A 15,992-nucleotide genomic window follows, 5' to 3' on the forward strand; every position below is an offset into this window, starting at 1 on the left:
CATGTTGTACTGGAGTAATGATATGGGGCAGATCTGCATGGGGTAAACTGGTGTCACTTCAGCCACTTCCTGGGGTATCGATTTACAATAGCTGAATCATCTGAAATACAAATATATTGGGGTTTGGTTTTCTGGTTTGTTTCAAATTACAATAAAAAATTCAGTTGGACAAAAAAACCTTTTGGGGAACTAGCTAAAGCCACAGGCTTGCAATGGGACACTGCAGCCTGTGACCCCTTGCTGAAGTCCATATAATTCACATCACTATATTTTTCTTATTTGGTGTTTATAGACTCAACCATTAAAAAAATACATAAGAAAAAATATATTTTAAGCTCTTCTATATTTTCTTTCTGACTTCTGAGAAATTTCATACAGAGAGTATTTTCTCAGACCTTCTAGAGCCTTATTCTTACTTTTTCCTGAAGTAGGTAAGATCAGTTTCTCCTCAGAACTGTACATTTTTCCCTGGTGCCTTGCCAGGAACCTCAAGGACTGGACACATAGCTTTCAGACAGCCCAAGGAAAGAAAAATGAGGAAAAAAACCATCCCTCTCTCCCTGATGTGAAAGCAGAGCTGTTTGCACGCTGTGTCAGGAGCTTCTGCTCGTTAGACCTGCAAAGTGCCCAGTGAAAAATGATCTGAAAATAAATGTGCTGTGAGTCATTTTTTTTCCTTCTCCGAGTTATACCTTTAATTAATCTCAATCAGTTTACAAAATCCATTTTTACTCAGATTTAAAAAGCATGCACTCTGACAAATAAATCTTGTACCTTGTGTACAGTTTGTGATTGTTGCTGCTCACGACCTGTCAGCAAATGTATCATTACTAATTGCCCAAATTTCAACAAATCAAAACACTCTAGTTTTATGTTAATGAAGGAGTTGAGCCCTTAAATTACTGTATTAGCTTCAAACTGCTTTAGTGCATCACATGGAAGCATGTCAGTTAAAATTCAAAAGTAATAATCCAAAAAGTTGTCAATAATTGAAGACAGTATACATAGGTTTATTTATTTTAATCCAGTTAAGCTTGGGAGTTTTTTTAAATTTGGTTTGCTTTTAATTTTTCTCTTACCCTTAAAATCCCTTTTGGCCCTGAGAGACCAGTATATATACACAGCAGGTGAAGGTCATTAAAAAATTAGTCTATTTACTTCAATGAAACCCAGGCTCAACTCAGGATACTGCATGCAAATTACAAACAGAACCAAAAAACAACCTGATGTGAGCAAAACTGTGTGTTTCATTACAAATGCAACCATTCCACCTCCCTTACCTCTGCAGTAGGGCTTTATATTTCATGATCCAAGCTTGCTGTGAGCACTCCACATTTGTAGCCTTGTTGTGTCCTGACTTATTGCCATTCCTGGGTTTGTACCTGTTCTGCCCATGTTTATGCAAGTTCATGTTTCTGCAGAGCGAAGAGTAAAAGCCCTTTAGCTGCATTGTTACAACTACTTTGAACTAACTTCAGATCTCATTTAATCCCTTTTTCATTTAGTTTATTCTTTAATAAAACAAGCACAAGTGTACATTCCTTCTCTTAAAAGTGGCATCTTTATGGCTTCAAGTTGTATTTTGCAGTAATTTAAAAATATTTTTCTCTTCTTTTTACATCTTTGCTAGCTATGCTTCTGTTCATCTCAAAATTGCTGTACATAGACTGTGTAACCCCAAAAACCTGTATCTCTCAGAAAAGCACTAATAGTCTTTAAAAAAAGTCACTTTGGGAAATATAAGATTTTCAGAATAATGTAGCTAATATTTACATAGCATGCTATTGAAGGTATATCTCTAATGTTCAACAGGCAGGAATTTATTCTTGAAAACTAAGGTAAAGGCAGCCTAATGTGGTGGTGTGCTGTTGGGAAGGCTCTCATTCCCACTGGACATACCAAGAGCCTTAACACAAACCTGAGAATAGTCAGCAGCCCCTTTCTCAGTTTCACTGCGCTGTAAAAATAGTCACCCAGAGCAGCAACCAGAAATTTGACCTTATAATGCTCTACACTAATGCTAATCATTGTTAGACTAATCTTGCTTTCTTGCTTTATTCTGTCCCTGGACCGTTGCATGCTACTGATGATTTTTGAGGGAGATTTTTATTGCATGTGGAAGAATATGAGTTGGACAACACTCAGGGACTGCAGCAAGAACTCTCCCTATACTTGGGCCTTTACTAATACAGGGGCATAGGTGGAGAGAGAATTGCTTTGTTTTGGGTGGGGATGAAAAAACATTGTGGATGTTTATCACTGGAAATGATTTTTAATGTGTCTTAGAATTCTTACCTGTCCGTGAACTAGAACAGACATAACATAAATAAAAGGTAATAAATATTCAGGCCTTGCTATTGCTGAATGACAGTTGATGCTTTCAGTGGATTTTATGTATCCATCAGTGATAACCTGCTAATAATTTATTACAGTGTGCCTTCTAAAACAATGAGACTTTGTTAAGCAACATTCAGCTAACGAAATAGCACACCTTCGGCAAAACACCTACAACATGTGCCACTCATCGCTGCCAAAGACTAAAATCATTCCCTACAAATGAGACAAGTGAAAGGCAGTTACATGTTGTGCCAGGGAACAGCATATTCCTTTGGATTCAAGGAAATTCAATTCATATTCCATCTCAGGGTGCTCACTACATGAGCTACTTCCATGTGGTGATTGCACTGTTCCTTCACTGCGGGACTCACACTGCAGACTCACCTGCCAACAGGCACAGACCAGGAACCCAATGAGCCCACTGTCCTTTCTGTAATCAGGGAGTTTTAGGAGACTTTTTTGTGGACGTTACCTTCTGTATCCTGGCTCAGGAGCAACAGCTAACTACCAAAGTGCAATGGGTTGGCTAAGAATCACTTCTCCTGCTGCTCACAACTAAGCCTCTTGCTCTTTGAATCCTTTTATTGCTTCCCCGTCTTTTCTATATTAGCACTGAGCCTACTGTCCCTGCTGGCTAAGTCCCACATAATCCAAATCTTTTCTTTAGTACATCTCTGCTATTATCTCCCATATCCCTTCTATGACCTATACTCCTCCCATCTCAGTTTCATCATCATTAAAACATAAATGCCTTCCTGACACAGCTTTCCAAATTTTGTCTTCCTTCTCTAAAGAAGTCTGAGAGGAACCACTACCTGTTCTTGCACCTCTTACCTGCGTCATCTCACAGCCAGCCTGCTGTCCTGGACTGTTTCTCAAGTCTGAAAGCATCAACCCTCTAAATCTCAGCCTGCAAAAGCATAGTCAGATGGGAAATGTTGTGGTCTGAATATCTTTGTTAGTCATATATGTGAATCAGAGCTTTTTGTCCTGCCATGTGAGTTTCTGGTAGCTTCAGTGGGCTTACTCATGATAGCAAATGCTACATTCAATAGTAGGCATTTGCAGGATCATCCTCTGTGATTGTAATCTCTTTTAGATGGGGAATGTGTCAGCATTTTATAAAGGGATGTAAAGATGTGTGTGGCCTTTACAAAGTCTCCATAATTAATGTTGCTCCATCAGTTGATTACAGGAATTTACACATTGCACTGTTATAATACAACAGCCTGTTTGAGTTTAGTATTTATGAAGAAAGGACAGGAAGAAAAAAGAGGGAAATTTGTGTCAAATGCTCCTTGATGTGGTGGCTCTTTCTGTGGATATAATGTCCATCTGTTTAGAGGTGCCGTTAATAATAGAGAGATGTCTCTCTATTGTTTTTTTCCTAAATTCTAGCTTGTGTCTCAGACTTGTATTTTCCCCAGTCTGTGTATATGATATTTGGGATTTATAAGTTGTTTCTCTGTGAACTTTGTGTGAGCATCAGATTGTTGAACTCTTTGATAGACTGAAACAGAGAATGAAGCTCAAAGGCCAACAATTCTCCCTTACGCAATCTAGAAAACAATTCTCTAAAATATTACATCAGCTGCTGGCAGCTGTAGGTTTGCCTGCCTGCTAATTTACTATCACAAGTGTTCCAGAATCCTTTGTAATCCAGCCATTGCTATTTATATTCGTAATGATTTATTTAAGGACTCTGTACATGTCAGCATAAAGTCATCAGAAAAAGCAAAATGAAGATTAGTTGGCTGGAAGCGCATAGAATGGAGAAGAATAACCCAACAATGGAATTGAGATAAAGCTTAGACACAGTAAATAACTAAAAAAAAAAAAAATAAAGGGCAATAGCTTTATTTTCAACTCGTCATATAGGAGCCAGAGCCTCTGATTTTGCCACCAGGCAGTTCCCATCAGAGGCTATTAAGAGCAGGGAAACAGGTGTCTGATGGCCAGGGACGGAAATGAGAAGCCGTGACACCTGAATTGGGATCATAGACCTGCTCCTGCCTTTGTGTCTGGGGAAAAGGCATTAACTGCTTGATGCCTCAGTTCCTCTGCTCGCTGTAGTGGCACCCAACTCTCAGCTGTTAAAACTTTTTGCTTATTTATAAGATGGTTTTTTTCCTACGGAGAACTGTAATGATGCAAGGCAACTTTATTATGTTCTGTGGAAAATGAGAAGTTAAGAAAAAAACGATGAGGGGTTGTGTAGTGGAGCGCAACACTTTTTAGCACTGAGTCTCTAGGTCATTCTGAAGCAGGGATTTGAGTGGTGTCCCTTAGGATTTGCTGTTATACATGCTGAAATGATCAATCAAGGATAAAAAATGGACTGTTCTCATCTCATAGATCATTTCACAGTGAAACAGTTAAACTCCTGGCTGCTTTCTGAAAAACAGAGATCTGCATTAATAAGGTGACCTTATCAGAGCCACCCCTGGGGGGAAGGGAGGGAGAAAAAAGGTTGTGGAAAGAAAGAGAATCCTATTGTTAATCTTTTTTCAGGGAGACTTGGATACCTGAATGCAAATTACTTTATATTTAAATTGTGCAAAAGCACAAAAGGTTCGTGTCTACAATTGACAGTTATTTCATTAGCTGACTCGTGCAGCCTTGCAAATGGGTTCTGGTGTTAACTTTCCTTGGATTTGTTTTCTTTGTTCTTAGCAGATCTTGCAACGGTGATCATTTTGATTAATGTATTCATCACCCTGTTTTACTCCTGATTCATGTTTTTTGCAGCAGTCAGTGTTCTGGCCTGGGTAAGGAGAGACTATAAGGTAGCTTCAGTGTTCCTCCAGTAGTGCCAATCTGATGGGCTGGCTTCCAGCTGGAGATGAGAGAGGCATGGAGGCCACTGTAATGCATTTTGCATGGTAGTGACCCCAACACAAGCTAAAGCAGGTTTTAATGATCAGATGTAGGATTGCTGCAGCCACATCCCACTGTGACAGCAGATGGGTGCTGCATGGGCTTTGTGGGGCTGGAATATCATCTTTGTATCTCTGTGAGCCTCTCAGGGCTTGGTACGCTGGCTTTGGGCCTCCGTTCAGATAGGTTTGTGGTTCAGAGTGGTTCACTACATCCCAAAATTAGAGTCTGTGCACTTGTCTGTTCAAAAAAGCTACCATATTAATTGAGTTATTAATCTGGGAGGGGTGGGGGGCGAGAATCCATAGCTTAAACTTATCCTATCTTGCTTCAGGCACACCAATACTATGTGTTCAGTCTATGCTACATATTTGAGGAACCCATAATCAGTTCAGGATAGAATGGTTCTTCCTATCCCTAAATTGGTGGGCCATCTCTCATCTGGATGTGCTGGCCTTCCATTGATCCAAAAGATGAGCTTCCTCAAGCTGCTCAAGTTTTAGTAAGTTGAATTTTAGGGTAGATCCTTTCAACCCCACCTACTGGTCTAGACTGAACAGCATCATCAAGGTTTATGCATGACTGTAAAGAAGCAGTTAGGAAAATTGCTTGATTACTTGTCCCAGATACATGTCGATACGCAGGCAAGTTGCCGGAGGTGTGCAAGCTCTTGCTATCCTTTCCTTCTTTTCTTCTTTGTTTCTTTTACTCAGAGTACGTTTTTCTTCTCTTCAGAACTTTTTGGCATTAGCTGTTGCAATCAATCTGCTATTCCCTGCTGACGCCTCTTATTGCATTGGTTTTTCAAACTCTTTCATCGGCGCCTCCAGCGTTACATCGTTCTTCAATCCACGTCGGGCTCTGAGTCCTAAACCACAAAGACCTCAGGGGCCTGGGCCTTAGTTCCTTCACAAGTCACTTGTCTCCATTACCCTCCCCAAGTCACAGCTTCAGGAATCTTATCATGCCAAGATCCCAGGACAAAACCCTTAAAGATACAAAGGCAGAGCTTCAACAATAAAATCAGAAAAAGTTCAGGCCCAACCACCTCTATAAAAACTTGGAACCTGCTGTTCGCATGCGGGGGAAGTGAGCTCATCAGAACACTTTTTACTTCCTCGTGAATATTTTCAAGCCATTTTCTGTTTTTATAAGCAATCCAACATACAAAGAGTTTTCTGAGAACTGTTTGTGAAAATAGGAAACTTGGGGTTTAATTTTTTTTTTATCTTGATTTTACACAGTCTACTACAAAAAAAAAAGAGAAGAAATAAAAGGTTTTTATGTGTCTATAAGGGAGGCGCTGAGAGAAAGCACTGGAAAGGTAGATTATTTTTTGCTTCACAAGTCTTAAGTATTTTCCCTGTTCTCTCTTCTGCTTCATAGCAATAAATATAATAGGATTTTTTCATCCTTTTTTCTTAGACTTACTTCTTAGCCATAGATGTTTAATTTAAAAAAGTGAAAGACAAAAGCAGGGATAGATGGGAATGAGTATCACGGAAGTACAGGGACACTTAAAACTCAAGGGAAAGGAAATAGCAGTATAATTCAAGCTATGTCAACTGAAACAAAACAGCATTGTTCATTTTCTTTTAAACTGTATTTGGAAGTAAAAATCTTTAAACAAATATTTGTAGATAAAAATCCATCTAGCCTAGCTTTTTCACAAAAGGTTCTCAGAAATCATTAGCTTGGTACATAACTGGTACATAACAAACATTCTGATCCTTTTGTCCATTATAATAACACTGAAATCAAATAGGTGATCACCATCCAAAATATTAAAGAGAGAAACAAATACTTTCTTCTGCTTAAATTCGCTTTACATATTTTTTTTATGCTAAATGGTAGACTTTCTGAACACTGTGCCAGAGAGATCTTACTTGTGAACAACAATTTCAATGTTTTGGGTTGAGTTTTAGCTTAATGTATGAAACCCACGTCCTTGCTGTCATGAAATCTCCATTTTACCACTTTTGTAATATTGTTGGCATATGTCTCCAGCTGTCTGTTGCTGACACAGAATTGCTTGTGATTATCTGATGCTGAGCTGTTCTGCTCTGTTTTTGCGGTTTTAATCTCTCCAACAATACCTGAACATGCTGTGCCGACCGTGATTATTGGGGCAGAATAGAGTCATCTTTGAAATTTACTGTCCCACACAGAAAATTGGAAATCCTTATGATCTTTATATCTGGCTTGAATGAGAACTGCACTTCTTTCTGATTTCATAATTTAACATTGCAGACTGTTGACTTATTGACTACAACGTTAGCATTTTCCAGATTGGCAGACAAATTGCCTTGTAGGAGTGTCTATGCATATTTATACATCATCCAAAGGTTAAACGATAGAATACATTTTAATTGCCTAGAGATAACTTGGCAAATTAAATCTCTAGTACCAAAACTTCCAAACTTAAAAGATGAAAGTTAGGTACTGAAACCCATGGTTCTTTTCCAAGTAAATAAACCACTCAGCAATACTGATTACTGACAGTCTTCCACTGATGTTAATTAAATAGCATCCCACAGACATAGCTGCTGTTTTAGATGAAATTTTAAGACAAAGGAAATTCTGATTTTCTTCTTAGTCTTCCTAAGCATGTAGTTTATACTGATCTTGCTATTTCAGCAAGGACCACAATCAGATAAACCCCCAAATGCAAAACAATTAAAGTGACACATTCACATGTAAATATTTTTTTTCACTTCCAATTGTCTTAAAATCTGAAAGTGTAAAAAAACCCCAAAAGCCTGAAGAAGCTAAAACATATAATGTGCTGTAAGAGCATCAAATACACTCACTGAGAATATTTTTCAGAGAAAACATAACCTTGGAGCTATTTAAGTATTTAAGAGTAAGACTAATTGCTACTTACATTTTTTACTTCCCACTTCAGCAGTGCTTTTCTCCCTAGAATACAGACCCCTAAAGAAATTACTGAGGAATAAAAAGTGTCCCGCAAATTAGCTGATTTACAGTGACTGCTCTAATGTATGTGCTCTTAAAATAAGGTCTTACACATGGACTGGGGAAATCCAAGGCACAAATACAAGCTGGGTGGAGAATGAATTAAGAGCTGCCCTGAGGAGAGGGACTTGAGGGTGTTGGTTAATGAGAAGCTCAACATGATCTGGCAATGTGTGCCCACAGCCCAGAAAGCCAATTGTATCCTGGGCTGCATCCAAAGCAGCGTGGCCAGCAGGTCGAGGGAAGTCATTCTGGTTAATCTTTAAGGTCCCTTCCAACCTAAACCATTCTATGATTCCATGACTCTATGACGTAAACACCAAGTAGTTTGCTCTCAGTGGAGGAAATACATTACCTTGCAGCAGCTTGGTTACTTGCTGTACCTTTATGTCTGCATGAGATCAGTAAGAACTCAAGTGGAGCACAATGCATTAGTGTGAGACTGGGAGACACATGCATTCCTTTGCTGGGGGTTTTGACTAGAAGAAATTATGTATGTTTAGATGCAGAAAGGGATTAATACAACTGGAGATGCAGAGTGGGAGGGCTGAACTCCTTCAGCCAGATGGGGGAACCAAAGCCAGGTATCTCACTTGCCAGGCAAGGGTCTTATCAATGAGTCTTATCAGTGAGGAGCTTATCAATGAAAAATGGGAGACATCAGTGAGGTGTCCTCCTGGTCTTGTTGGTTGATTTTGAAAGAAATCTCTCTTGGCTTATGTTTTGAAAGGAGCTTTATATATACCTACCAGAGATGAGAATATATATTCTCACCAGAGGTGAGGATTTCAGGCTGTTAAAGTAAGAAGATGGAGGTATCCTCTTTCAGTCTTTGCTCCAGAGGAGGATGGGAGTTACAATGCTCTGTGCTCCACAGTTTCTGTGGATGGGGTTTTGGCAGCTTCCACCCTGAGCACAGATGGTCTCTGAGATCTTGTTCTGAGACAGCCCTGCAGGGTAAGCAATAACTCTGTGGGATTTCTTGGATTGTGAAGCTGCATATAGATATTTGAGGCCCACTGGAGTCCTTTATAGGTCCAACCTCTCTTGGAGTCCATTTTACTGCATGATGTGTGAGCAAGAATGGCTACTGTCCTTGTTCTTTTGATTAACAGAGTCAAAAAAACCCCAAACAACAAAACCTGTGCGAGTTGTTAAGAATTATTTCAGTGAGTTTTGGAGAGAGCATGAAAAATCAAAATATTGGTGTCATGCATGGTGTGTAAAATCAGTGAAAACCCTCTGTGGGAAGTAGCTGACCACAAAAGTATATATAAAAGCCTTAGAATAATGAAATTACTCTCTCCCCCTTTGGTTAAATTATAATTGGTGTCCTTGTTAGTAATCACACTACGGAATTAAAAACTGCCTTTCCCTTGGAGACTGATTATGCCTTTCATTGTAGAGTGTTCTCCTGGAGAAACTGGCTGCTCATGGCTTGGATGGGTGCACTCTTTGCTGGGTAAAAACTGGCTTATGGCCAGGCCCAGAGAGTGGTGGTGAATGGAGTTAAATCCAGCTGGTGGCCTGTCATCAGTGATGTCCACCAGGGCTCAATATTGGGGCCAATCCTTTTCAATATCTTTATCAACAATCTGGACAAAGGGATCGAGGGCACTCTCAGTCAGTTTGCAGATGACACCAAGTCAGGCAGGAGTGTTGATCTGCTGGAGGGCAGGAAGGCTCTGCAGAGGGATCTGGACAGGCTGGATCAATGGGCTGAGGCCAACTGGATGAGGTTCAACACAGCAAAGTGCTGGGTCACACACTTGGGTCACAACAATCCCCTGCAGCTCTATGGGATGGGGGCAGAGTGGCTGGAAAGCCGCCCAGGAAAGGACCTGGAGGTGCTGGTTGGCAGTGTCTGAACACAAGCCAGTGTGTGCCCAGGTGGGCAAGAAGGCCAATGGCATCCTGGCCTGTATGAGAAATAATGTGGCCAGCAGGACCAGGGCAGGGATTGTCCCCCTGTTCTCAGCACTGGTGAGGCCACACCTCGAATCCAGTTTTGGGCCCCTCACGACAAGAAAGACACTGAGGGGCTGGAGCGTGGCCAGAGAAGGGCAACGGAGCTGGTGAAGGGTCTGGAGCACAAGTGTGATGAGGAGGAGCTGGGGGTGTTTAGTCTGTAGAAAAGAAGACTCAGGGCAGACCTTATCAATCACTAAAACTACCTGAAAGGAGGCTGTAGCCAGGTAGGGGTTGGTCTCTTCTCCCAGGTAACAAGCAATAGGACAAGAGGAAACATCCTCAAGCTGCACCAGGGGAGGTTTAGATTGGATATTAAGAAAAGTTTCTTCCCTGAAAGGGTTGTCAAGCCCTGGAACAGGCTGCCAAGGGCAGTGGTGGAGTCACCATCCTTGGAGGTATTTAAAAGATGTGTAGATGTGGCACCTGGGGACATTGGCAGTGCTGGGTTAACGGTTGGACTTGATGATCTTAAAGGTCTTTTTCAACCTAAATGACTCCATGATCCTATGGTTCTAGATAGTGTCTCCAGCTCAGAGGCAGGGCAGATAATGATGTCTAGTGAACTGCCATTACTTGTTAAGAAATGTGTCAATCCATCACTTTTCGTAAGTGAAAGTTTATCTAAACTGTTATTAGCTTACTTCCCAATCAGTTAACTATTTGAAGCAGAATCTTGACCTACTGCACTGTGCTGCTTCTGTTTTAGCCCTTAAACAAAATTCAAACTTCCTTTGCTCTGTGGGGTTTTTTCTCTCTTGGATATTTTGGATAAAAACTGAAGGTATGCTTTATATTTATGTTCACTAAATACTGTGATATATTCTCAGTAGTGCCACCTTTTGCCTGTAATATAATCCCCATTGCCTCCCCACCTATCTTATCTTTTGCATTTTATTACCTCTTATATACTGGTATGTAGAGGGAATTTGGAAAATATAGGCCATTTGGAGGAAATTCTGTATGTATCATATCAGAGAATTTGAAAGATTATAGAAATATTTCCTGGTCCCAAAGAGTTGATCTTTACTCCAAGATTTAATATAGGGATGGACACAAGCCCTGTTTGCTCTCGCTGTTCTGGAAAGACTGGTTTTGCAATATTTTCTTTCCTTGGAATAGTAAAACAAGTTCTGATGAATTTAGCAAAGTCTACATGCTGCAGTGCCCCAGACAGTTTCTTATTTTCCTTGACATTATTTTTTCATCAGTTTGGACTGTGTAGTATCTGCAGACAGTGTATGTTCAAAATATTGGATTGCTGTGTTTTTGCATATAAACCTTGTAAAGGAAAAGAAATACCAGACTGTGTGTACAAGCATCAAAATCTGATTATATGCAGGATCTAATCTTAATATCACACCATCTTCACTGCAAAGCATTGCAAGAATATTCCAATTCATATTCTGAATGGTGTGTTTCTCTGCAGTCGTCTTGCAGAACTCTTATTCCTACCAGGAGAAAATCAGTATACTGAACTGAAAAAAAATGTATACATTAAATTGCTTATTCAAATGTCCAGCTTTGATGTTTGTAGAGAATTTAAGCAGGAGGCAATATAACCTGAGCTTTATTTTATTGATACAAGAGGCTAATGTGAGCTACAAAACAGGAAAGAATGAGAAGTTGTATAATACGCTGGAAATGTGAAAAAAATGCAGATTTCAGTTATTAGCTTTCACAGTTGCATTTGCATAGAAATGTACTAACGGCTGGGTGACATTTCATGCATGAACTTGATAGAGCATCCTAAACATATTCATGTTAGAAGAGTACTTAAAGGGAACCTGGAACTCGAACATTCCCGTCTTTGTTTAGAAAAAACCAAAAACCTTCTGGTTTCCCTAGGGTATTCCAGTACAAGGTATTTCTTTATGAAACAAAGCTTTCTTTGTTATGAGGAATTCTGTGACAGCCTAGGATGGGCCCTTCTTTCTGATCACACTTTAAAAAAAGATCCTGATTCCCCTGAATGTTAAATATTATCGCACAGTGGATGTTGCTCAGGCTTTTGTGGAAAAAAACAGCAAAGCATGAAGCCCCTTGAGGTTTCAAACACCTCCTGGATTACCAGTTTCCTATGCCATTTTCTATTTTGAGGGAACACCTTCCTTGTAAGTGGGACAAAGATGAATGGCAGTCATCTCTGCTGTGTGAGTGAAGGGAGTTACTCTGCTTTGAAGAACTAGAGGAATTCTTGGAGGGGTCTATGACAGTTATCCCCTGCTATGGATTTTTGGGAGCTGGGTGACAGAAACTTCTTCCAGTTAACATTTGCTTTTTCTATGTTTTTTTTGTTTGTTTGTTTGTTTTTAATTCAACTACTAGCACAGACCAGGTGCAGCTTCATTTGTAACTCATAAATGGTGTCTGGTCCCAGTTAGAGTGAGGAGGCTCACAGAGCATAGTGAAGGTCTTCAGATCAGTGAGCACTTGCACTTTCACTTGCCAGCAGTTTCGGCATTCATTTTCTGTTCTTTTAATTTAAACACGATTATTAACAAGACACAGCTGAGGAAGGCACTTTGCTGAAATATTCTGAGGATTATTCCTGCTCTGTTATCTCCCTTTCACCTTCCACAACAGGATTTTACGTGCTCACATTAGTTGATGTTCTTCAGAAGAGCAGCTGGTCCATCTCTGATTGTGACTTTCATTAGAAGTAGAAAACTCTACCGCCTGAAGAAGTGAGATGTGAACACTAATTCCTGGGAACATTTTCTAAAAACTCACTTTATTCTGAAATATAACCAGCCTTGAAAGGGATTAGAAGGAGTATGACAAGAGTATGAATTAAAAAGCACTGTGTCGTGAAAACATCTATTTAAGCAGTTTTGACTCTGCCCTCGCACAGCCCTATTCCTGCTGCTGCTGATTGTCAAGAACCTTCCAAAACAGCAAGAATCATCTCTAGAGCCTGTCCTGTCTCTTGCTAAAATCAGATTTTTAAAGGAAAGTGGGACTATGTGGGGGTACCTTTCTGGAAAAAATGCGGTCCTGCATTTTTAGTAGCTGACCTCCTTTCCCATATTACTTGTGTGAACCTCTCAAGCAGAATAGGTCTCTGCAGAAAAGGGCTGCAGGATCATTTTTCCTGTCACAATGAGACATAAATGCCAGTTCAAGGCAGAACAGTTCTGTACAGATGTGAAAATAGAAAACCAAAGTGGAAATATTATGAAAAAGGGTCATTAATACAGTCTTACTCAGAAGCTCTGTCTAAAGCATAACATAACCATAGGCAGTGTCTAGTAATGATATTTTACACTGAAGCCCAAAGGTTACAAAAAGACTTTAGTCTTTGCCAAATGAAAGTCACCCTTCTATCTAAAGTACAGAAGGAATTGAATTCTTGCAGTGGTGCAAAATCTATGCATGTAAAGCTACTTTTAGAGTCATATTAATAAAACATGTGTCAAAAGCCAGGGGAAAGTCTGGTTTAAAAAAGGAGAAGAGAAAATCCCAAATAAAATTCCCAGTTAGGGTGAAAATATACAGGCTGAAGCCATCAGTGGATGGTAGCAGGGATAACAATCATTTGGGCTGCAACAGCAATCTTGTCTTCAAGACGGTGGCAGCAGCACCTAAAGGACATGTTTTACAGGCCAGTCCACGCACAAGTCAGCTCAAAGAAAATGTCTTCCCAACTTTCCTCTCAGGCAAGAAGTTTACAGCATGGAAAACAGCACACTGCCTGAGTACAGGGGATGGTATTTAGCAAGATTTTGAATGGTAAACATCAGGGTAGGAGCTTGAAACTCTCAGCCATTTGAGAGTCATTTGCAGCTCCCAGACAACCCAGCTCCTGGCTCCCGCTGAGCACAGGACTGGGGAGGGTGGGGAGAATTGCTGCTCACACCGAGGCAAGACAGAGCCGACTGGCAGCGTCTCCTGGTTCCTGTTGACTTTCTGTGGGCACATTTAACCTGTAATTTGGAAAAGGAAAATACAGTCTGGCACACGTTCTTGAAGGGTTGCCAGTCCCAGATCTATCCATTGCACAGCCTGCCAGAATGGGAAAGATAAGTATCTTGCAGACCAGTATCCACAGCAACAGACACTGGAATTTTATATTTTTAATAGGTATAAAAACCCAAAGAAAATAATTACTTTTTCATTTTCCAATTTTATAATAGTAATAATGACCTTCAGGTCAGGAATTTTCAGCATTTAATGACTGTCTGGCTTTTTCTTTGGTCCTCAGTTTCTCCAGCCAGTCATTAACAGTGAGAAAAGTGCCTTCTCCTGTGGTCACTTTGGCTTAATCGTTACCTTTTCATGCTACAGAATATACCAGCTTGGAAATGAGTGCCTCCTGTGTGAATGGACCCATAAAGTATTCCTTAGGTTTCATTTCTTTGAAAGAATATTCTGTTAGGATGTGGGAGTCTACTGTAAAGGATGATTGAGTACTATCTTCAGTCCCAAGAAAAGTTAGATCACTCTCAGGAATTGGGACTAAATAGCTTTGCAGTGATGCTCTTTCTCTTCTGAGGATGGTTTAAGGCCATAGATTTCAAAAGATTAAATCTTAAGAATTTATCTATGCAATCTGGGTTCCCATACTATTCTCTTGGTAATGGAGTGCTTCGGAGATTATATATGGACAAAAATATTTTCTCATCCATCTTCTAAGATCACACAGGAACCGGACCTCTTTTTTTTGTTTGTTTAAATTTTTTGTATGTAATCACTGTGACACTGAAAGCACATTGTGGCAACAGTTTCTTGAGAGTTAAAGTTTATTTAAAAATATAAAGGGGAATAACCCTCTTGAATGCTTACCCTGCTGTCTGGATAGTAGATTCCCTCCTTCCAACCACTCTCTCTCAAAACACCTAGAAGCTGTACATGACTTTGTTCAGAGGAAGATTCATTTATACATGGGAATGACTTTATCTTGCACTTTATTGTAAGATAAAAAAATGAGAACCATGGAATGGAGTTATGTTCTGACCACCCTATTGATCATATTCTTGGTAAAAATTAACCAGACTGTGAGTAGATCATATGCCTGTACATACATAAACCTTTGAACAGTCTTTAGTTCTTGGGCATTGTTAGTTGAGTTCTTCCTTAAGCTGCATGACTTTAAATGTCATTGTTAAAATACAGCGTTACCTAAAAAATTGTGAATGTGTCTTCCTGCAGGGTATATTTGACCTGGAAAACAATTGTGTAAGAAATGCACTACTTGAAGGATAAATAAATTCACAACAAAACAACAGTTTTCTATGTATTCAGTGTGTAGGGATTCCTGGTCCAGTGTATGGTTACTGCTGAGTAGTCAGGTAGTAGTGAAGCACCTCCACTTGAATGGTAAAAGAAAATGGGAATTTCTTCATTAGCAGATTTAAAATCAATATGATGTCCTTTGAGAGTTTGGCATTAAACATGGAAGTAATGTGAATGATGAGCCTAATTGTAATGTTTTGCTGTGAAAGAGATTTAGCACCTGCATAACTTTTATTGGAACTATTAGCTTTTCATTTTGTATCTCCAAGTGCAAACACAGAGTGCACATCAAAACTGCAGGCATCAGCTTTTGATTGAACACCTTCTTTACTTTTCAAGAAAAATATCACCATCAAAATCTAGGTAGTGTTCCAAGAAACAGCCACTCAGGAGTCTCATAAGAGCTGGGACTGTGCTTTGTGGTTTCTCGACTCTCAGAGCGACGGCGTTACTTTTTAAGCTGAGGCTTCATTTGCACTTTGAAAGTAAGACAATTTACTTCTCAGTAGTTCTTCTTTGTGTTGTTTCTAAAAGGCTGGACTTGCTAGAGGATTTAAATTTGGTGGTGTTCCAGTAATTCCCTTAACAAGGAGTTTTAA

At 39.8% G+C, this 15,992-nt stretch overlaps 1 protein-coding gene across 2 annotated transcripts in view; it reads left to right on the forward strand.

The window, feature by feature from the left end:
• Nucleotides 1–15,992, forward strand: part of BEND5 (BEN domain containing 5) — a 911,380-nt gene that overhangs the window by 524,146 nt on the left and 371,242 nt on the right. The gene's annotated exons all lie outside the window — the stretch shown is intronic.

The sequence above is a fragment of the Neopelma chrysocephalum genome, unplaced genomic scaffold, assembly GCF_003984885.1.
Source record: "Neopelma chrysocephalum unplaced genomic scaffold, ASM398488v2 Primary Assembly neopelma1_64, whole genome shotgun sequence".
Classification (NCBI taxonomy): domain Eukaryota; kingdom Metazoa; phylum Chordata; class Aves; order Passeriformes; family Pipridae; genus Neopelma; species Neopelma chrysocephalum.